This window comes from Hylaeus anthracinus, unplaced genomic scaffold (genome assembly GCF_026225885.1).
Source record: "Hylaeus anthracinus isolate JK02 unplaced genomic scaffold, UHH_iyHylAnth1.0_haploid 11994, whole genome shotgun sequence".
In the NCBI taxonomy this organism is placed as follows: Eukaryota; Metazoa; Arthropoda; class Insecta; order Hymenoptera; family Colletidae; genus Hylaeus; species Hylaeus anthracinus.
In genome coordinates, this window is record NW_026534341.1 from 7,597,085 (window position 1) to 7,621,411 (window position 24,327).

The 24,327-nt window shown below is 46.7% G+C and overlaps 2 protein-coding genes and 1 long non-coding RNA gene across 3 annotated transcripts in view; 2 read left to right on the plus strand and 1 right to left on the minus strand.

The window, feature by feature from the left end:
* LOC128888929 (homeotic protein Sex combs reduced) overlaps window positions 1–24,327 on the plus strand; it is a 252,696-nt gene that overhangs the window by 175,915 nt on the left and 52,454 nt on the right. The gene's annotated exons all lie outside the window — the stretch shown is intronic.
* Window positions 1–24,327, plus strand: part of LOC128888920 (homeotic protein proboscipedia) — a 34,326-nt gene that overhangs the window by 1,549 nt on the left and 8,450 nt on the right. The gene's annotated exons all lie outside the window — the stretch shown is intronic.
* LOC128888949 (uncharacterized) overlaps window positions 30–24,327 on the minus strand; it is a 69,608-nt gene continuing 45,310 nt past the window's right edge. The window contains exons 3-4 of the long non-coding RNA XR_008460348.1: window positions 17,396–17,561; window positions 30–1,110 (exon numbers count right to left, since the gene is read on the minus strand). This is a non-coding gene — a long non-coding RNA (uncharacterized LOC128888949). The remainder of the gene's footprint in view (window positions 1,111–17,395; window positions 17,562–24,327) is intronic.

Sequence of the window (24,327 nt, forward strand, 5' to 3'; positions counted from 1 at the left end):
CCTGATAATGAGTACACTTTAGAACCCTTAAGAGAGGGTCCTAATTAAGAAAAATTTGTCTTTACCTATTCTCGTCATGAATGAATATAGACTTCAGCACAAACCAAAAACTCCTTCGGTCCAAACGACCTCACCGCGGGGGTGGAGACGAGAAACGCACCGCGTCAATTAACGCTAGCTCTCAGGACTGACTCGACGCGTCCGTTTATAAGCATTAGTTAAGCCAGTGGCTAGACACGTATCGGCTGTTCAGCGACACATTGTGGCTCGCCACGGGGTGGCCAATGTCCGTCGGCTAATGACAGTACGCAGCCACTCCTTTTCCTTTGGGAGCCAGGGACCGTGAGCATCTGGAGTTCGTCACGTGCGAAAACCACGCGTTTCCCCAGCATTCGTAAACATTTCGCCAGCAAATTATGATGTATCGTCCTTCGTCGAACGGGCGCACTTGGACCGCCGTGAAGCTTGGACAATCGATAGACCGATGGCCAACACATGCGGGCCCTCTGAAACCCTTTCAATGAGGATGAATTATTGTCTTCCAGGGGATGAATCGCTGTGCCTCGCGTTTCCCTTTCTCGACCACGGGCAATCCAGCTACCCGGTGTCTTCGTCGTGGCCAGGAAACCATCGGGCGATTCGTTCTGGTTCGAGGTTTCGATTAGGCTTCTGGAAACGTCTGTGGGTGTCGTGTTTGATTTTGGTCATTAGGACACGGCGTCGTTTGCGGTAGCTGTTTCGTTTAATGACTCCTTTCTCGGGAGTATTCGGGACAATGCGAATTTCTTCGTCCTCGGCTGATCGGTTTTTTATTGAGATTGATCGTTTCATTGGAAATGATCTGCGAGGTTTTATCGATGAGTCTATTAGCAGATCTCGCGTCTTGTATTTATTTCAAGTAATTAACTATACAGGCATAGTTTCATTCTTCTTATCATAATTTTGTCTGACATGACTCTTACATTGTTTTAATACTGTTTGCAGTATCTTCTAACTCTCATATCTGTGGGGACCTGCTAGCCCCCTTACGGCTCGGGTACCTCGGGATCGCAAACTCCGTACTGTAGCTGCATATTCGCGTGCTATAGCCTCAGAGGGTTATTAGCAGATCTGAAACAAAATGCGAAAGGATTCCTATTTATTATCAGCGAATTATAAAATTATCGAATTTTAAAGAAGAAAAATAGCGTGGAAAGTAAGCAAGCGTGAGGAATATTTCCGTTTCTTTTGGTGACCAGTGCAATTTCCTGTGAAGACATTACATAACCGGAAATACAGCTAGCAACGCTAGTATCGCGTTACGTCTGAGCATTGATAGTACAAGCTATAATCATTGACTCGATGTCATTATATGGCTCTGGTAATTAATCAAATTGCGCGATGCTCTAGTCAAAAGTGTTGTACAAGGCAATCGTCCTTTAGTATCTTGCACCGTGAAACGAACGCAACGTTGACCGCTAATTAAATGACCGAAGTAATTTGATATAACCAGCTAACCCTAATGCGCAGAGCAAAGTATCAGGATCTACATCGGAAATAATAAAGCGGAGTGCTGATCAAACAACGATCTGTGCATTAATACGTGGCACTTCATTAATTCCAACATCTTTACTGGAATACCAAATTGTATATCGAAACCGACCATGGCATCAGAGGCTAATCGAATTACATTAATGACTTAATACGTGACGTACAGTTCATTTTGATTTATTTGCTCGAGGGGCCCAACTCGTTCAGCAAATTCGCTGCGAGAAGCGATAATCACGAATCATCAACGATCATACGATGACTTATTACTGAGAAGAAACGGTGGATCACCTCTGCGAACGATTACTAATAATTATTCGAATATTAAAAAGAGAATATTGATACATCCAACGCCGTGTCATTCGAATCATGGAAACATGATATGAATAGAGTGAACATACGGAGAATAATTAATCGACCATTCTGATTTTCAGTTTATTAGACTGATGTGTTGTATGACCCAGCGTAGATCTCAAAAACTCATCGCAGCAGTGTAGAATCACTTATCGTCTTTTTTCGTCGGGAACATTGCAACATTCTTCCTGCTATTCTGTTTAATATACTTCCAAGGCAGCTAAAAGATCGTCTAGATACGCGAAGTACAATGCATTCACGTCACTTCTGCAATTCAAGGCAAAGATAAGTCTTCTCGAAGTTAATTAAACTTCGAGTAGCTCCGCGTGAGACAACCACCGTATTTTTCGTAACTTTTAAAGTAACGCATAATACATAATACGCAAGAAATTTTAGAAAAAAAATTCGAGTTCGCGACCCACTCGCAGTACTCACATTTAACCGTTTGCGCTCAGATGTCTCTTCTGAGGAGACATCGTAAGACCAGGTAAACTTTATTAGTGACTGCTCGGGATAAACTTATAGAAACGTAAAATTTGTAAAAGTATGTGATTCCTTCAAGGTTTCACAAAAAATCGAATCAAAATATGGTACATGTATTAAGATCTATACATATATAACAAATATGAGCTTGTGTTACACGGGAAAAGAATATGTAAATAGTCTACACCTTAAAAAAAGCGGAAAAGTGCATTTGTATAAGAAAGTAAGATGTGAGAAGACATTTTGCTCGTAAAATCTGACCCTGACTCGCATGTTCGACCGTGAAGATTCCAGTCATTCAGGAAATCGCGGAAACGATGGGTACGTAGGAGGCGGAGTAGAACGTCGATCGTTTTCCAGCAACTTGTTGGCTATTGTCGGCCCATCGAGGACCAATAAATCTGGCCGAGAGGTCCATGGCACGCTCCAGCGACAGAAGGTCGCATGTACGCTGCTCGTGGGTGGCAATACGATCGGAAGGGTGGGCAAGTTTATGGGCCACTAGGGCCGCCAGCGTCCTACAACGGTAGCCAACGCGCCTCTTTCCATTTATCCGTGGTTCGGAGCCACCGACCTGTTATCTGGAAAGTCGCGGCGGGCCGGTCGCGGGACACGTCGGAAGATTAAGTGTTTGGCAGGAAGGTTAACCAGCCGTTGGCCAGGCGGTAACACGCGGAATCATCTGTAAATTGAGCCCACGGCCAATGGGAGAGAGCGTCGGGACGCCCATAACTCACACGGCCTGCTGGCACCGATGCTCCAGAGTCCTCTCGGCCCTCTCTCTGTCCGCGTTTTGCCTTTAACCCCGACGCGGTGTCCCTTATCGTGCCACCGTTCATCCCCGCATAGATGACCCGTGGACTCCGTCTGAAACGGAAAGTTTTCTGATTCGGAAGCTCGAGAGGGTTAGGCTGAAAAAGATGAGGGGGGAAGGTTGCTCGCGATAATACGATTTCCCACATTTTTTAAAGCTTGTATATCCCTGCTCTACAACGACGCATAATTGCACAAGCGTCCGCGGTATGGACGCGATGTTAATTGGTAGAGGGACGAGCCACGCGAAGACCCTGTAAAGAGTCTCCGTCGTCAGGAGGAAGATTACGTCCTCCTGTGGTTCCACCCAAGGAGGGTGAAAGCCCGAGGAAGGAGATAGCAAGGAGGACGATGATAATCCAGCCTCTTGCCTAGTCCTATCCCAAGGGATGCAGGGATTAATTGACACATCGGCGTTTTGGAGGAGTCTTCTGAGCTGGCGCCTCCGGTTAGCTAGCTGGCGACGTGACTGATGAGACGCCTCGAACAACCCGTCGCGAAAAACACTCATGGATTCGTCGGCTTTTTTTGCGCTATCCAGCAAGAATTACCAAGCAAACCGACGCTCCCCCGTCCTTCCCAAATCGAACTAATCAGACGTCGTTCCCCTTTCTCGAGGGCCGGGACGCTGGAACACACCGCGGCGAGGACACGTTGACGTTACAGATTGGAATTTAATGCGAGCACGGTGACGCACGATCGCACGTTACGATTACGGGGATGCCGAGGGTCGTCTTGCAAATCCGCCCGAAGATGACGTGCCGCGTCTTCGAAGGATTCGTCAAGGGCCTGGTTGAAACTCTGCTAATTGAAATTCTCGGATGAATCTTAAAGGGGGACTCTCGTTAGGAACGGTGCTCCTCGAGTGAACTTGGAATTTAGTAAAATGTGAATAGGTAACGTTATTATAGTCGTACGGGTGAACAAGTCAAAATCGAACCAATCACAACATTTTTTACGACATATATTTATTCTTATTGAAATAAATCATAACAAAAATAAAATAGCGTTGTTCATGATTTTCTTACAGTCTCAGGAAATTTACACTATTTTATAACATTTGAGAATTATTTCAGTAATATATATTTCTCGTAAAACCTACTGTGATTGGTTCAGTTTCACTCCTCACTGTATATAGAGCAAACTCACTGGAACTGTACGACGTCGAAGCAGCCTGACGAGAAAAAGGCCAGACTGCCGTCGATCTCTTGATAAAGGTGATTGAACGATTAGGACTCTACCCTAGGGAAAGAGAGCTCGGTCCCGGAGAAAGGAGCATCTAATTTAAAGATTCATTGGCAAGTAAATCCGCGGCGAATTAGAGATAACTCTCCTAGGAAATCCCAGCCGGCGAGGTCCTCAGAAGCCGCCGGCATTTGCTCGTCGAAGGGACGAAAAGAAAGAAAGGACGAAGAGCAGGGGGTGGTTCTTAAGTCTATGATATCACCGGGAACGTATTTAACGGAGAGTAAAGTACACGCTCGAAGAAAGAGATGTTCGAATTTCTGAACGTTCGCGATGAAAGGTGCGCCCCAGTTTATTCCAAGATGTTAGGAGAAACGAGACTACATCCAATCTGGCTGAATTTCATTAATTGGTTTCGTAGAGTATCGCTGTCTGACGCTGCCACGTTGAGGCAGAGATTCGCGTCTTTGTCGTTGGAACTTTTTTTCTAAAATTCGAGGCATCGTGGGTGGCTGAGTTGCCGAAAACCAAAGCAAGGGAACTGGTTCGGTCATAAAATCGAAGGATAGTTCAATTCTCCGACGTAAATCCTTGTGAGCCCCCCCTTATCGGTTCTTGTGTAATGCTGTACGAATCGAGAAATTTCTTTGAGGGGAGAAAGAACGCGATATCGCAATCGCAACTGTCTTTCAGCTGATCTCATTTGTTGATAAAGGGATTCGAAATTTTTGTTCAGACCTGTGCGAAATTAGCACGTCTCGGTAAAAGTTTAGAAACTCGACGTCGAGTTATACGAGAATACCAATTGCTTCACTGCACTACGAGGCCGGAAAATATGCTTGCGTTTCACTAACGTCATGTGTGAAATTCAACGTATTAATATATAGTCCAAATTATAGTTAGATAGCCGGTTTGTCGCATGATTTAGATTTTTCTTTAGGCGACGAAACACTGATATTATTAAAAAGATATCAACCCTTAGATAAAGATGCTAAAATTATTATTCAAATCTTACAAAACACCATGTTCTTCGTGCAGACTTCTACAAACGACTCGAATCGCGTGTGAACACCCTCGGATTCATCGAACCTGCGAGACAAACATCTTCATCATCCCTGATCGAACGCGCGCGTAACTTCAGCCACTGAAGTAAAGTCAGGACAATGGGAAAAATACGAACTTATTTCCTAGACACTTTTACCCGTGCGACAACCTTGAAAGCTGCGGTTCGACGGATATAGCATCGAAGAGAAGAGGAGAGGGTGAACGGAATCAGAAAGGAAGAGGGGTGGCAGGAACCCCACGCTTTTATAGCGGCCCATTTGGCGCAACAACGAGCGTGGAAACTTCTTTTAGTGTCGGGCCACAGATTCCGGGGCCGAAATATGCGTACGATTATGGGGTTCCGGATTATCAATTTGTTATACCCGTGTTTATTATTTGAACGCGCCGCACGCTCTATTCCGCCACGAGGAAACTCGCGCAGCTGTAAACCGCGTGCTCCTTCCGCGTTTCGGGACGATAACACGGAATGCGTAATGCCGATTTCATTCCTCCAGATGCTTGCCAACGGGCTGAGAAAAAAGGTGAATCGAGAAACAGCGCACCTTTCTTCGCGTACGCATGTTGCCTGCGAGTTTGGATACACATGTATTAGGCTGTCCCAAAAGTTTCTTTCGCGACTTGCACTCAGATGTCTTGTGTGGCAGTGTTTACATAAATAGATAACCTTATCTCTTAAAGATAACACGAAACATAAAATATTGTGTATGTACTATTTACTACGCAATGAACGAAACTTTTCGGGCAACCTAATAATTCCGTGTCATTGGAGTATCGATCTTGCCGAGCAATGCATCCTTGAAAGGTTTAATAAGAAATTCCAATTTAAAATTTTAGTGGAACCCGTCACGATGTTTGGAATAATTTAATTAAGAAAGAAAATGATACATAAAAGAATTTATCGCGATCGACGTTTCGTATAGGACACTGTTATTATTGTCTCCCCTCGCAGACTTGTTTCTCGGAACGTATGCAAATCGGCAGCAAAGTGAGACATACCACGACTGCCAGCTTTAATAATAATTTCATGGAAATGTTCCAAGGCAACGCCGCGAAACGACGACATCGTCCGTATCGTCGCTAAGAACGGCGCGCGGCCATATTTTCACTCGTAGAAGTCGACGACGGTGAATAACTTGGAGGGTTTTTGCATCGGTTACTCTAGTCACTCGTAAAACGAAAATGGCTCTACAGATTCCTCGGGGAGAACGTAGATTGTGCGTGAAAATAATGGCGTAACTCGTTTCCTTTTCAAACCAAAGAAAACGTCTTGCCTTTAACTGTACTTTGCTCTTAGAACGCTATTTTCACTGATAGAAGGAAACTGTACGGTGCACAGCATTGAAGTTACTTTGTGAGACCAGATTTAACTGCAGATTAAACGATACTTCATTTTAATTTCTACTCTACGGATACTTTCATTTTATTGTTATTACTGCGTTAATCTGCGCGATCGTACTTTCTCTAAATTTCACCGGTTCCCCTGATTTCTAGAATCCACGGTGAATCATAATTTCATACCGTATCGTACATAATATCTATCTTCTTGAAACCCGATCATCTTTACTAGCGAAATCGTGAATCTGTTTATGGCTTTTCGATCAACCACCGTTCTGCACTATCATCCTCGTACAAGAATTCATAGTTTATATTAACACTGACGCATACTTTTATCGCGGCATCGGGAGGATGAGTTAGAATTATGTCGTGCACGTTGAAATAAAATAGAAAGAGAAAGCTCGAAGAATCTGGAGAAAGCGTGAAGGGAAGAGTGAACGGAGTTTTGGGGGCTGATTCGTGCAACCCTTCGAGCGTCGACTAATAAATTGCCGGACTGGGACTGTTTATAAACCGTTTAACCGTTGGCAGGTTTCGCAAAGTAGTACAGAAAATGTGAGCGAAAAAACAGGAGAAACGGCGGGCCGCGTGGCGGGAAAAGCAAAGGGAACGAGAACTATGATGGATGAACATGGGCGTCTCACGGAACTCGCGTCCACGCGACAATAGGAACAAATTATTAATTGTCTACTTAGAAACGCTATAAGTCTGCGAATGTTAATTGCCATGTTAATTGCACCAAACTTTTGAACAGCAGCGTACATAACTCAAAGCACCGTTAACCTGTCAGGCAGCTTGAGATCATTATTACCGTCGTATCTCGAAGAATTTTAATAAAGCATCTACTCTTTCCGGTTCTACGCGCGGGAAAACGCATGCATTAAAAAATGATAATTTAGCGAGGGCAAAGGTCCGCATCGTTCCTCGTCCCTGTATTTTAGGTATTTGGTAGACAAAGGTGCCCTCAACGCGACGTACTGGAGGAGTCAAAGTGACAAACAGCTGAAACGCGTCGGATCTTTTTCCATCGAAAATCGACAAACACGAAACGCAAGAATGCACGGTCTCGGGGCGAGGAAAAACAATTCTGTGCGTCGAGCAGCGAGCCGGTATCGCGCAAATGGCCTCGCAAGCCGAGGAACCGCGCTGGATCGCAATCTCTGTCGAGAATCGAGCTTTTTTCACCGCGCGTTTCCGTGGCTCCGGAGACGGAGCATCGTCGCAAACATCAGCGGCGATATCAGCTCCGTTCTTTTTGTCGTTACGCCCGAGACTCTTCTTTCTTCCGCCTCCTTCGTTCAACCCCCGTCCCCCGTCCAACCCCCTGTTCCTTCTCGAACGTCGTCCTGCGACTCTCGTTTTATATTAAAAATGAACTGTCGCTTCCACTGACGACACGGACGGGTATTTGACTGTACTACCGCTTTTATTTGATAAATCGCAGGACGACCTTCTCTTTCGGTCATCTGAATTTCTAATGCATTATTTTCCTCGGCACCGACTACGTCGAATTGCCGAGGGTGAGCCAGCCAACGACAGACGGGGAGATCCAGGACGGCTGAAGGGACGAGGTATGCGGATTCACCGCGAGGCCAAACTACCCCCGCGATGTCCTATAACCGCCCGCGTATTACACCGCTATCCCTCGAGTGATTTCGGTATCCGCACCTTGCTTAATTACTATACACCCTTTACGTAATTCTGGGACGATTGTTTCGAGAGACTAAACTCTCGTTGGACTTGAACCAAATCGGGTAATCGGTACAGAGAGCGGGCATAATACCTTCGTTTAAGGGGTACGAGCCGAGTAATTGAGAAACCGTCGCGTCCCGAGGATCTGGCTCGCGGGGATCAGCCAAAACCTGTTGCCCGTGACGGGCCTCACAGCGCGATAAAAAATTTCCGACTCCACGGGAGCAGCAGCGTTTCTTCACCGTCAACGGTTTAGCTTCATAATGCAAAGTCGCCAGTCATTCGGCGATCATAGCGCTAAGCCCCCCTCTGGTCGCTGCCGCTCGGGAGGCACGCTTTCAAAGGACCATTCTGATGACTCTTTGATTCGCCACCGGTGGCGGGGGCAGGACGTTGACACAGGCAAACACGTGAGGCGACAGGTCCACGGCCGATAGGATCCTTTTGTTCGCCCTGAGCGGAGATAAAGGGATGCGCAGGGTGGCCCGGAAACCTCTGCACGATTCTGCATGGGACGACCCTTCTTGCGCAACTGGAATTCTAAACGACACCGTGGTTGCTGTTTTGCAGACAGAAACGACTTTCAGAATCGGATGAACAGGCGTGCATTCGAGCGCTTCGCAAAGATTACGACGACTTACAACGCTATCGCGATATGGTTACAAACGATACTATCTAACCTTCTTGCAAAAAGATGGGACTAAAGAGTCGCGGCTTAGCATACTCAAACTCTAGAATAGACAAAGATACGATGTTCCACCTTTCTTCCATATCTATTTATTTCACTGGAACACTAAATGGACGTGTTTCTTTCCGTTTCGATAAAGAAAGAAAAGAAAACCAAGGGCACAAGTCCGGAATCTAAGGTGACATAATCTGGAGATATATATTTTGGAGTCATAATGTTGGTCTCCCTAATTTGGTCGGTCCGGGATACTTCCTCTATCATGGGTGTCTTCTACGTTCTCTCTGATGCCGCAGCAAAAAACCTCCTCATTATTGTGCGACTTGGGCGGATGCGTTTGGACTAATACTAGTTTAGTTCAACCTCGTTTAGTTCAAAATGGTTGCCCTATTCCAAAAAGACCAACGCGATCAACTATGGCCTCTGGAGTAGCGCGATTTAAATCATAGGTTAAGGGGTTAAAGTTACCCCGCGAAAACGCTCGCGGTCCTTTTTTAACGACGGGCGATGAAAAAACATGGATGCTCGCGGTTGAACTCGCGACTTTCCCAAGCAGAGAACGAATACGAAGAGTGCAATCGCGCGTACGAGCGGATTCTTGGTGCGCTTCCACAATCGACCGTGTCCAGGAATTCCTGGCTTTAAAATCAACTTAGCAACAATCGGTAGAGAGCTTACAAGCGCCGCCGAGAAGCAAACGCTTTACTTTTAAGGGACATTAGCCGCGCGAGCTACGACCGGAGTGCCTTCTTACGCGTCTTTTCTTTCACGGAAACCGCGCTACGCTGGAAGCTGGTGGTTCGGTCGAGGAAGCACGAGAGAGTCGAAGGGGAAGGTGACGAGATGGACGAAGAGAGGGGTTGGGAGACTGTCTGGGGTAATTAGCCGCCGGTCGCGGCGGCGGCGCGTTGAAAGATTTCCAACTCCCCAGCTCAGTCTGTCGCGACAGGCAAATCCAGAGGCGAGCCATTCTGTTTAGAAAATGTCAGCCCGCCAATAAAAAGTCATGCAACATCAAGCATCCGTCGGAGTGACGGGATAAAAAGGGAAAGAGAAAGTTTTGTAATTTCATTATTAGCCCGTGCAATTACCCCCAGCGTAACGCTGCTCGCGTCGAATTCTTAGAGGGTCTGGCGAAGTTCGGATAAGGAGGCCCTCGACCTTCCACGACGCTCCCAAGAAAGGTCACTCTCTTCCCGAAGGACACATGCTTCACGCCCGTCCGTCGTTCCCAAAGAACGATCGAAGTTGCTTGGCCGAAGAGGCTTCGGCGAAGACCTGGACTTTGATAAGCGTCCTCGAGTCTGCGAGGAAGAGTATCGTAGAATAACACGAGGCCAACTCTGTTACATAACCACGACTGACTCCTGAGATCAGTCAATAACGACTTCACTCGAGAAGACCAGATTCCGCTAAGAAGAGAAAAGAGATTGAAACGTGGAACAGATTTCAACCCATCTTCAACCGTTACCTATACACTGCTTGAGCAAACACACGCGAATCCCATATCATATATAGTGACACGTTAACTACGTAATTCATTCAACCATGGAACTAGTCTAACGTCATTAATTTGACATCAGACAACGGATTGCGTTTATCGTCGTAGCTGTACGTGACAAGATTTACGACCTCCTGATATTCACAAGAATCGGGATCGTTGGAACGGTACGGTTGCTGACACTGAGTCGAAGACGGCTAGAGAACAAAACAGTGATTGTGATAAATGTAGAAACTTAGATTCTGCATCGAAGAAAGTATCTAGAAAGGGTGCACGTCGGAGACAGAAACGGCCAACACTTGAATTAGCGTTGCGTCGGACTCGGGACGTCGACTGTTTCCTTTCGTCCTGTGCTGGAAAAAAAAACAATTCGAGAAGTGCTGGTTGGCAGTCAGGCCGGATCGATTGTCAGGCTCCGGTAGTCGAAGCATGACTCGTGGATTCGTAGGTAGATGCCTTCCGAGCGCGAAACTCCGTACGCGTTGGATGTGGCTGACCAGCCGGCCAACCGACGGACGGCTGACTGCCTTTCTGATTGATGATCGCTACTGGACTCTCTGCCGCCATGCATACCCTATCCTCGACCTCCACCTACGTCCTCCATTCCACGAGTCGACCGGCAACCCTTCGCTCGAGCGAGCGGAGAAAGGCTGTTCGGTTCGTTCCCGGAATCGCGCCTCCACCCCGATCTCTTTGCACAGTTCAGGGCTCGTTTCTCCTGTAGCCGCTCGCTAAATGCGCGATCACGTGTCTGTAATCGACGCCGATTTCTGAGAACCGAGTCGCGGTCTGGGAGCACCTGTCGCTATCAAGGCTTACCGAGAAACGATTCGGGGCTGTTGGAAATTGCTGGTTTTTAAGAATAATTTTCTGTCCAAAAATTGACCGCTGTATCAGCCCTGTTTCATCAGTCCGTGAAGACCTTTCATTATGTTAATTATTGAATAATTATTATCCGAGTCGTCCATAGGTTGCGCATTCGAGTATGTTTGTATTGGATTTTAGCTAAAATCTAGAAAAGATTTTCTGTGGACAAAACCGCACAGTCAGATGCGCTATTATAAATATCCAACAGTTTGAAAAACGCGCTATGATTCCTCGTGGGATGCCCAACGAAACAGTCCGCTATCGATCATCGGTGGGAATGCCGTGATATCATCGGGATCGATGTTGAAATAATGAATTGGAATAAGCAGCAGAAGACGGACCAGAGCACGAAAGTGATGAAACGTGACTGGACGGAAAATTGAACTTTCATCGTGTTTTTGGCACCCCTGCGTGAAAAGCAGGGCGTAACGTTTCCCACTTTCTATCCGTGCACCCTTCGTAGTTCCTAATTAAAATTTTTAGATGATTGTTCTCGGTTATTTAAAAAGCACAGCCGTTTCTGATAAGTTGGACGAGCTGAGAATAGTGGATGGGTTTACCTCGCAAGTCGTGTTCGACCTGGAAATTTTTCCACCATCAGTCAGCTGAAAAGGATTCGAGAGGAGCGACATCGCGAACCGTAACGCGAAAGAAAGTGGATCGGAAGTGCAGAATCGAACACTGGAGGAACAGAGCGGTATTTAACTCGTAATCGAACAGAATACGCGTACGGATGACCTAGCACGACCTAACCGAAGGAGCAGTTACAAGCAAAAGGGATTCGGTTCCTCTTCTCCCCACCCTGGGCCAGCACCGCAGCTCTCGATCCAACCCCCGTTCGCCCACTTCCTTTCATTCGGAGCAATATTTCTTTTCGCGAGTCCCCTCGCAGTGTCCTTTATCTAACAAGGAGCAAATCATTTCCCTATTATTTGCTCGCTATCGCACTCTCGCTCCTCCAGATTTTCTCCTCGCGGCTCGTTTTGCCCGTTCGAGCGTTCGTGGCTGTCTCGTTTCCCTGGTCCCGCGGGCGATCCTCTCTCTATCGCTTCGTTCTCGGCTCCCTGTATTTTTTGGAGCCCGTCCAAACTCTATTCATCGCGTTCCATGCTCGCTTTTGAGGGCGCGAGCTGCGCGACTCTTACGCTCGTATTTTTTTTTTCGTCGCTCTTTCAGAATTCCAAACTTATTAGTACTATCGGTATCGTATTTGCTGTTTAAATTTGGGATCCGTTTCCGGGTGTTGTTGTGTGCAGACTTCACCAGTAATAAAGGACCCGAAACCAAAACTCGTTACAATTGCTCGAGACTAAAGTTTAACGAGTACTCTAAGTACTTCCCTCGATGAAATGTAAAAATGGAGGAGGTTTATCTTTCCATTCTCTTTCTTGGTTCGTTAGAATAAGAATCCCTTCCAGTGGTAACTGTGATACAGTGGCACTGGCCCCTGAAACATATACCTCCAAATCTGCTGTGTAAATTTTCTATGACTGAGTAAATTTACGTAAAATTAAAGTAACTAGTCCTTCAGTCAGTGTCGCAACCTTCTTAATTTCGAGTGCCTCCTCGATCGAGCGTCCTCGCAAACGCGTAAACGCGGTGAGTATCGTTTCTCGCAGAGAACGCGTCGTTCCCTCAGGAGCATCGTCTCTTAAGTCGTATCAGAAGGTAGTAAGCGCCACTTGTTCGTCGAAATTACGGCCTGGATCGTAAGTCTTAAAACGTGACTGGATTCGCGATGGTGGGAGAGAGAGAAAGAGCCGGAGAGGCTGAAGCAGATCCCCAGAGCGGAGAGACGACGAAAAAATCCCGTCCGCCGGATGGTCGAGGGAGGACGGGAAAGGGTTCCGAGGTTGCAGTTAAATAAAACCGACAAAAATCTTCCCCGGAGGGCGCGAAGGGTCGTTTCTGGTCCGAAGACGCGGGGGCGCTTCGGCCAACGTGCGGAGAGTGCTCAGACGGGCGCCATGTGTATAATAATGTTAAAGAATGTTAAACGCGCGAGGGTTTCGAGGGCCCCGGCCGCATACATTAGTTGTTAACAATGCTATAAAGGACACTCGGCCCGTGTCGCACACCCCGCCACTCCTAACCGACGCCCGACACCAGATTTACGACTGCTCCTTTCCGCGCGATTCTTATGTAATACTCCTAGAGGGTAAACAGTCCACGACTTGATTCGAGTATGAATGAAAATTTTATTCAAACCAGACTTGTTTATTTGGACAAAAACTCCTTTATTCGTTCCATTTTCTGAAACCTCTAGTTTTATACAGGTTCGAAATACTTTCTTCGTTTTTCTCCCCTATGTTCTTCGTGGAAACCTTAGCACTCGCAATGGAATTCTCCCTTAATGCGATTTCATATGAGCCGTGTACCCGCCTACTCGTAATTTCAAGCTAATTGAACTTTTTTACGAAACGTAAACGAGGTCAACTTTTCGCTTGGATTAAATGAAAAAGTCATCGAGAAGAAAAGTTGCATGGGCGTAATAGACGTAATTCATCGCGGTCGAAGGCACGGGCCTCTCGACCACGCAGCATTTCCTAAGCAACCCCACGCGCTATAACTTATCACCCTTGTCAACTCGTGCAAGCTGCAGCCCTTGTGATAATTGTTTAAACCGACCACTGGCCACCCCTTTAGTCCAGCTCGACCGCCGCTCCGAGTGGCCCGCGTTCGTGTAACTTTATGTACTTGGACGCGAACGTGTAGGTACTTAATTACGATTAAATGACTCCCCTTAATCCAGAGAAGAACCTCCAAGTCGGAGGCTGTTCAATAACACATCGTTGAAAGCTGGACAGTGGGCTTCGACAAAGAACTTGTGCTTCGTTGAAATTATTTGCAATATTATGTCGATTTATGTCTGTCCAGCGATGCTAATTTCGTCGGAACCCTTTGTGACTCGTGATCTAACATACTCAAACGCTAGAACAGAACGAAATACGATACTTTTCTTCAGTGCCTATCGATTCCGTTAGCTGGAACACTAGATAGAGGTGTTTATGTCGATCCAGCGATGCTATTTTCGTCTAATCGTGGTCTAGCATATTTAAACTCTGGAATAGATCGAAATAAGACACTTTTTCCTCAAAAAGCCGAAAAAGAGAATATTTTTATTTTAAACCCCGAGTCTAGCACGCTGTTATAGGTCAAGAGGTAAAAAAGGTAGAACCGAGACACGAAAAATAGAAACGAGAGGGTGTTTTCGAACGAGCGAGCTCGAATTGCCTAGAACGGCAGAAAATGAAATTCTGCGTGTATCGGCCGTTAGAAATACGTGTCCGAAATATGAGCAACGCTGCGAAGAGATTCCAGGCAATCAATAACACAGAGGCCAGTGCAAAAAAGAGCCGACAGACTCACGGCGCATGTGGATCGGGGCCTAATTAAAGGTAACTCGTGATATTAGTTAATTTATCGTCGCGGCGCATGAACGTCACTTCTCATTGGGTTGATTCATATTTAGAGTCAACACAACGCGGAGTCCTGTGAACTCGCTTTTCTTCGGTGCTCGCGGCTGACTGGAATAATCGGAAGGATTCCTGTCGATTTATTACGCCAAACGCAATAACTCAGCGTAACGCGATTAATGAACCATGCCGTGGACCTTGTTTTGTGGTTTCCCATGGAACGCCTGGTGCTTCGGCCGATCGGAAATTGTCACCAACGAAATTCGAAAACTTCTTTATCTTTCTAAAATAATCATATACAATAAATTACGTAAAATCGCATTGGAAAGAACAACGCGACGAGGAGTGATTTAGTAAAGATTGACAAAGTACGAAGGAATGTAGCAAATCTATAAAATTCATGAGTCTGGTCAGCTGACAAACCCCTAATTGCCGGGATATCGATCGAACGTGACGTTCTGTGCGAACGGGTCTTCACTTTCTCACCGACGACACGTGAGAGTCTCCCAGGTAATAACTCGTGCGCGTGTAATTCCTCGACTACTAGCAGTCATCGTGGGGGGAGAACAGAACGAACCGGAACTGTATCTTCGCGATGATTGCGCACCATCGATGATCGCGCACGGTCGCGGTGGGAAACGTTCCGCCAATTAGTGGCCATTACCACGATGGCGATTAAGGTAGCCGTCTTCAGTCGATAAACTTAGCTTGTTAGAAAATTTAGATAACGTTGCTATTACTGCCAAGAGAATTGTACAGTGGAACACGAAGTACCAAACGAGATAGCAAAAACAAACGCGATAAGAGACGTTGCGCACAATATAATCGCTGAGAATTATTTTTGCAAGGTCGACCAAAGCTTCCGTGAGAGTATCGAACCGAAACACGTTGGAAAATTTGCGAGAACAAAGAAGCGAGTCAAGGGGCGGAAACGGTCGGGGGGTAGATCTTATTTTCCGGCGCGGCACTTTACACCGCCGGTGGGAGGGGACCGCGAAGGATTTAAAATTTGTATAGATTAAAATAAACTTTTTATCCGCCTACGAGTTTTCGATCCCCCAGGTGGAGCGAATGAAGCGGCGAGGGGAGAAGAAGCAACGTCACCGGACAAGAACACGGGAGAAGTTCGGGGATGATCGTGAGAACGAACTCAGAATGCAACGCGAATTTACTGTACCGTAAAAACTTGTCGAAACTAGTTCCCGAGCACACTTTCGCGAATTAGAAAGGAATTAAAAATTCACCACCGGATACAAATCTCGTAGGGAAGGTAAACTTATGACCTCGGCGTTGCATGTTCGCGAACTGTTGTTAGAAGTTTTTGTCGAGGATATGTAACGGAATTGTGGATGTAACGGAAGAAATCTGAGTAGAAATAAAACCGTGTTCTCGAGTGTTGAATTGGGTTACCCGTTATGTACCGTTTCTGAAGCAGCATTGTAACAAGAAGTGTACTTCCTTACAGAAGTCTCGTATCCTCGAGACCGCTCAGTGGTCGCTGATTTCGCGATAAAGGAATGCGGCAAAAGCAAAGAGTAAAGCGATCGAAACGGAATCGAACGTCGACGATGCAACGTCGATTAATAATCGCCACGAAACGCGCGATTAACCGCTCGTAAAGGGAACCCTTGTTTCTCTTTTTATACGGTGGCGTGTCTTAATGGTATTACGGGGGAGAAGTCGTTCGGCCGAAATTGGTCGGCCCTTTGTATTTTGATTATCGCCGGATTATTTTAATCACATTAGCGCTCGAGCATCGGGGTACACCATCGGCCTGTTACGGGAAGGAGCTCTCGCAAAATCAATCTCACGTCTAATGGGAAGATGGCGCTTTTCATCCCCCCGGAGACCACTCCCGTTTTGCGTACCGGCCACCCTTCGTCTCGAGTATCGTTTCCACCCCACGCCCGATTCTTTCCGATACAGCGATACTTCCTGAACGTTCAAGATATGCTAAACGCCGCAAATTATGCGTCAGACTTATTCTTCTCAAAAGAAGAAGCGTACGAACCGATTTGCGATTCACGAACACAAGTATCCATCAGAATTATCAGGCAAATAAACTCGTAAGAGATTCGTGACAGTCGGGCAGCCACCGAGTGGCCAAGTTGCTAATTCCGTTGGGGAGATCGAGTTGCAGCAACGAGAAAACCCCGTGGACGCATGACCGATCGCGTACATTCATCAGAATTTTTATTATCGCTGGAGAATAAGATGAAAGCGCTGCTAGTGCTTGAAAGCCGTGGCTATACTCCTAGAAACTTCGCGTGCACGTAATTCCAGCGATTTGTACGAGTCGACCGCGCCGGTGTCTAATTGCGAGTACACCGTACGCTAATTGTGCCTGTTAGCGTACAAGTATTGGAGGGGAATGCGCGACGATTAGTTTGCGTTCGATGATTCTCGAAATATTTGACTTATGCACAGCGCAAGTCGCATGATGCACTTTGTAACGAACCCTGAGACCCCTACCCTAATACTCTCCCACTGCTGCAGTTTATTCTCACGCGTCATACTTTGCTATGACGTCGGCTGTCCACGCCACGATAGCATGCTTGGAGTCCGTTGGGCAGGAGTTGGCGAGACAGTTCACAAATTTTGACTCGACTCTGAACTCCACTTCCTTGAGGACTGATATCTGAAAGAAAAATTAAAAAGGGACCGTTATCCAACGTTTGCAGTACCTCCATCAACATCAAAAACTTAATACGACTAGGTAACACCTCTTAGATAGCACCCTTAATTTGTAGCCTACTTAAAGGGTTGTATCGATCCCTCCATTAAGAGGTTCTTCCACGACCATTGGACAATTCCTCGCCGCAGGTCGACCGACCCCTACCAGGAAGCAAAAACTGCCGTTGAATTATTAGCAAGTTGCGGTCGCATCGCGGCGTTTATCTAGCTTCGCGGCGCGTATAATAATTTCAGAGGCATCCAGAACCAATCGTGAACCGCGAACTCGTACCAGCAACAGCTGTCGCGGTCGTGTTACGCGGTTTCGTGTATTGTTGCGTGCTCGCTGAATCTTCGTGCGCAACGTAAGCTGCGGGGGCACGGATTTGTTATCGTGACCGCGAAGATAGAATCGAAAAATGAACTCTCGCGGTGCAACCCGTAATTTTCGTCCCGGCAGGCAATGAATCAAAACGACGGCGTGCAGGTCCTTTTTGACGCGTACATTTTTTCCCGATCCAGGCTGAAACCCGCGATTCCCGCCGATAAATCCGTTAGGTGTAATTAACGCGAGCACCAGCCGCAAGGTCCGTACCGCGTTCATACATTTTTATAAGAACGCGACCGAGCCCGTCGTTTCTGTTTATCGTCAGCGCTGGAAGAGTTATGGCAGAACTATTCCTGAAGAATGCCTCTCGTGTGGTCGTTCACTGATACGCGCCACTTTTTCACCCCCGGTTCTAAATTCTAGACTGCGCTGGAAACAGCGAACATTTGTCGGCAATTTAACTCTGGCGCGGTATGTTAATCGAGGTTATTTAAATGTAGCCCGAAGGTCGTAGTACTCGGCCGGGCTCGATTTGTTTCGATATTATCGCGAATCGTGTTTGCACGAAAAGTGCGGCTTCTGTTTAAAGAAGAAAAAGAAAAGTGGACCTTGGCATTTCGAGAGTTACGAATGCGGTAAGAATTGCAAAAAATGAAAGGCTCTGGAGACACGAGAAAGTAGCTCGAGGGTACTCTGTCGAGAGGTTCGCGGTGCGCTGAGGATGAACGCACGGGTCGAAGGTGGTCGCTCCACCCCGATGATTGCAGGTTGCATCGGCACGCCTTCGGACTCCAGAGTGGCGCGCGCGCGCGCACACGCGACCGCACACACGTCGTCGTCGTCGTCGTCGTCGTCGTCGCCGTCGGTTCTCTCTTTCTTCGGTGCATCCAATTTTCTTGCACGAAGGGCCTCTCCTCCGGTTCGCGGCCACCATAATCATGTTGCATGTGGCCAACATGGCCGTCGAAGCAGCTGCAGCGCCGCGGTTGCCGTGTCTTCGCGAGTACGCCGCTGTTGCCGATTATGCTTTTTTCCTGTTTCCTCTACCCTTTCATTAATTTTTCGTCGCGGTTTTCCTCCTTGTCGATCCACCCCCTCCCTTGCCTTTCCCCCAGGTGCCCCGTTTCCCCCGGCTATTCGTCGCTTTGGCGCCAGTTTCCTTTTTTCGCGATTCCTTTTGCGGCTCGTTCTGTCTTCTTTTCTTTTTGCGCTCGCGCGTGCGCGCCTGGATAGAACGAAACGAAGCCACTGGGAAGTTATGCTAATGCGGCGAGCTTGAATTCTCGGAAGAAACCGCTCGCGAAAAATGCTAAGAAGACACGCAAGGGGGCTAGGGAAGCCGCGAGACGCAGAGGAAGTCGGTAATAACAAGGTGCGCCATGTCGTTACGCGGTTCTTGCATACAATTTATAGAGGATTATGGCTCCGGAGACATCACGCGTGTGGTATCCTGAACTTGCTCTAACGAACGGAGGGAGGTCCCTAATGAAACCGCTGCGTGGAAGCGGTTGGATCGAAAGTAAAGACGTTGATCCTTCCCCCTCGATACCGGTTCCGAGCTATTCTCATTCCGTACTACTCGAGACGCGATGGCGTTTACCAAGAACTGGATTCGCTGGTCTTGGTGAAAGCAGCGTTACCTCTCCATTGGATTAGTTCAATTTCTGTGTTCTATGTATTCAGAATTCCCAGCAAGGATCCTGAAAATACCGCGTAATTTGCTCAACGTCAAGAACGAAGATGGAATGTGGGATCTTATAGTTGGCACCGACAAGTTAAATTTGATCCGGAATCGATTCAGAATAGACTGCGAAAATGGAAGACTCTGCTCGATTCAAGACCACCGGACAAGGATACCACCCCGCAATAAAATAGTAACCGTACAGCTCAGTTGGAACCACATTTGGCCGCACAAGATTCAGACGACACCAATATTTTTCTCTGCTCGAGAACAGCGTGAGACGAGGAGCGTATCTCGTCGACTCCAATCCTACCGTAAAGCCCGCAGACCTGGCGAAACAATTGGTTTCCCCTGAAACTGGAACAGGAAGGTGTGAAATATTTTGCGGCCGCGGTGGTCGGCCGCGGTTCTTGTCTCGCTCACCGTTAATTGATTATAGCTCGCGCATGCCGCAACATCCGAAAACCAGAGCAACGAGAAGACCCCTTGTAGACAGCCACTATTCCCAACACTCGCTAGCAGGGCGTTTAATTTTGCTCGTGTCCCTCTCCGTTTCCATTCCACGTATAAATCAGTAATGAGCCACAGTTTACGACGATTCTTCCTTTCCCTCGTACCCCGTGCCTCTTCCGGCGATTTATCCACCACAAATTACCCAATCGCCAGTAGCCCGTCATCGCGCAATGAATAATTCTTCGATCGTTACATCGACTGCGTTGAATTTCACCGAGCCGACCATCTACAACGTCATCAACGACTGTCCGTCGATGCAGTCTTGCAACTTCGTTGCACCGTTCTCTACGGTTCCTGTGCGATATTGTGATGTTAACTGGAACGTCAATTACCTGGACACCCGGAGAGTAATGTAGCTACATGTAATACAGCAGCTAATCTGTGCAAACGTCTTCATTGTATCCGCTCTCGTTTTTCCCTTTACTATCGGCCCTGTTATGTAATCTATGGGTGCAGTGGAATCGAAGTCGTAGCAACATTTTTTGTCTCGCCGGATATTGAGTCCGTTGATGAATGGACTTAACTGTTTCAATCTCCTGGTAGCTGTTGATTGCTACAGATTAATATTCGTATCCTGTTTATTGCTAATTGTGAGGTGGCCGAAGCTTTAAGCCCGAGGTATCTTTGAATTCAAGTAAAATTTGGCGAATTTAAGTTATTTCACGAGGAGCTAATAGAAATTTTTTCGCCACCGAAAAGATTGCTTTTATGTGACCACGTGATTCCACTCCGAACTGGACCGTTTCGGAACATCGAGTGGAGCCAGAAACGATCGAGAGGTTATCGATTACCCCTGGACGGGCCAGAGCGTTCTCTACCTGTGCCGAAACACGGAACCGGCTGTCCTCTCGTTTGTTTCGAACTCTCGTCACTCATTTTTCATACGTTTACGCCGACAACGGGCCGATGTCGAAGAGGTGGAGAGAAAACGAGCGGCCAGAAGGGAGAAGGAAGCGGCTCTCTTGTGCGCGTCAGTCGATAGAGACCGGCTCTTTCCGTCCTTTGTTCTACCCCGCAAGTTTTCTTCCCGCGAGCTAAGACGCGGGGGAAACAAAAGACAAATTACAAAGACGGCCATCATGTGACCCTTCCCACCTGTCTATAGGGAACTGGCCCGCCGAACGAACCCAGGCGGGAAGGAGGAACTCTTCGGTCGAGCCTTAAGAACGTGGCGAGAATCGGTCGTGCGTGGACCATGGTCTACAGTGGCTGGAATATAAATTGGGATATATTTATTCTTCGATTCAGCTGTCTGCGATTTCACAAATCTTGTTTTCACTCGTACGCGCGAGATGACGTTTGATTCTCGAGGGATGCACGATGTAAATAAAAATACTTAAGTGGATCGCGGAGATTAATACGTCACATTTTATTTGTACGATGAAGAGAATTCTTCGTCTCTCGAGAGGGGATCTCTCTTGTTCAGGCTAGGTACACAAGAGGATTTGATCCTGCGGGATATACTGATGGACGTTTCATCCACTGTGAAAGTGTTACGCAAAGGACTATTGGATTAAGAGAACGTGGAAGGTGGAAATCGACGATAATCCTCCAGTACACTATCCCTACTCCTTCGATAGGGGTGCGATTACGCTCTGACGACAGGACTATTATCGTTACGTGGTATAAGATTTGCACACGGTCGTCCAATTTTAATTAGATTCTACCGAATCCATTAACCCTTTGCACTCCTATGTCGAGTGTGATTCGACATCAGTTTTTATCTCAGGTTAATTTCAAGTAAAACACTTAAAAACGTTGAGAGCAGCTGGTGACGAAATTGAAATATAATTCGGAGTGCGAAGGGTTAATAAAAGCCACACTGTGTAAAAGTAGAAGACATTTTTTTACAACAGCCGATGGACTACTGGTTCTCAATGACAGACTTGTCTGGAAAACAGAGGGCAGAAGAACGTCTTCTGGATACCGAAATTGTAATAGAAAGAGAGATACGTTTCTCTTCTCGTACCCGAAGAGAAACACATCCTGTTATTCTGAAGAGAACGTGCGAAGCGACGGCCGACGGCGTCGCCACGAGAAGGAAACTTTACCGACTCGACGACTGACGAATCCATCGCGTGCGACTAACAAGACCAATGTTATTTTAACAATGTTATCCGGCCAGTAGCTTTTTCCGTGATTTCTTCCCGGTCTCTCTATTTTAAACCTCTTCGCGCCAAACGTTCATCCCGCGGCACTTCTCGAATCAGAAAAGGCAAAAAATCCATACAAAAGGACGAATTGTCTGACGCAAAGGTTCACCCTAGCTTTTGAAGGTCTAATTCGAGCCGCAATGAAAGGGCAGGAATTTTTCTCGCAAGGTGTTTTCCTCGAGCTAACTAGAGAGGCTGGCGTTACTAGAACGTGTCACAGTATTCGGAAATACGAATTCTATTTTGGCGCTCGCGTGTACCTCGGCAAGCTCGCGTACCCGTCACTCTGCACTCTTCATTCTGACTCGAGCCTGACAGTTCGTCCACTCTTTGGAAGAATGAGAAGCTCGCCGCGATGTCCGTTGATATATTTTTGCTCCGAGTGAAAGAACCTCCAACTACAAAGCAGCAATTCCTGTCACTATATCGGTAAGCCGTGCGAATAGTACACAAAGTCTTCTTGAGCAATGGCGACTCTGACACATTCATAACTTGAATATGTTTATTTGAATCGTATGAAAACTTACGATACCGTTATGCGTGGTCCCAGTGTGACGTTAACATTGCATTTCTTACAAAGTAAGTAACTATCTTACTTAAACGATTATTAACTTTTCTTTTATCACGTGCAGAACGGAAGACTAAAGCTTAAAAATGATGAACGCTGGCCTTCTTGTACAAGTCCGCACCCGATTACTTCTTACAGTAGTTGCGTTGTGTTTTATTTTCTTTGCTCGTATGATTGGAAAGGCACGTACGCGCCGACTCTTGCATCATCGAAGACTAATACGTTCCGGTACGAGGGAAAAAACAATGAAGCGATAACCAGGCGCACTTATTATTTGTTTACCAATTTAGGATCCCATCCAGTTCGTTCATCTGTACACAAAAGTTGTGTGGAGCGTATACATCTTGCGGGCGCACTTAGCATAGAGCGTCATTTATTTCTGGCGACTGAAAAAACACACGCAGTGCAAAAGGTTAATGGCTTCCGTCTCGGCAGTTTATATCAGGAATTTCTTGTCCATCGTTCCATCATTATATCCTCCGTTCTATCCTTTCAGTGTAAAACTTTTCTCATTTTTATCGTGCTCTACGTGTACCAACACTGGAAGCAATATTGGGTCTTCTACTCGAGGAACGTCCACAAAAAAATTACCCCGTTGATTATATTTACATTCCAGATAATTCCTACAAGTGCAATTCGTTCGACGTTTTTCACACGAGATAGGAGATAGAAGCAGTATAAATGTACGCAACAGCAGGCTTTTCTCGCCCTCTGCGAAAACCAGCCCTTTGGAAAAGGGACGACAGACTACACCGGTTACGAGACACAACCAATAGGCGTGGAATATCGGTTGATTGACAGGTCCGTCCAGCCAATCGCGAGACCGAAATGCTGATGAGGCCCACGTCAATCACGCGATACTTCCATCCCGTCGTCCCTACCCCTCGAAAACCACCCTTATCCTCTAAAAGCCCGCGCGCGGGATTTGCCGAGTTTCGAACACGCCACCCTCTCTCTATTCCGCGCGATCCTTCTTCCGCTATCGGTCGCACCCCTCCAGCGGCCATTCGGTTACAATAATTATGTTTTCGAAAGCGTCACAATAATATTATTACGATCAATAAATAAATATCCTTCCTTCCTTTTTTCTAAAATGGAAAATTGACAGAGGTTACTCGGACTAGAACGATTTCGATTATGATAATGATACGAAGGGAAACGTTGACCTAAGTTTGAATTCTCTGAATAGTCTTTCGGTAAAAAGCGTCAAATTCGTCTGAAAACCAGTGCCGCTAATTTCACCGGGGCCGATGATTTATGGCCGGCTGCAGCGTTCCGTTCATCGCAGAGGCCGATGAACAGGGTTACATCTCGAACATAAAACGTAAATACAGAGCCGAGGATTGCGACCTTGACTTTTACACGGTATAATCACCTAAGCGTCGAGGGTTTCCTAAGTCTGTAAACAAAGAGTGAAAGAAAAAAGGATGAAAGTAATTATTGTTTTCGAACAAATCGAAGAGGGTACCAATCATCGACTAAAATCAC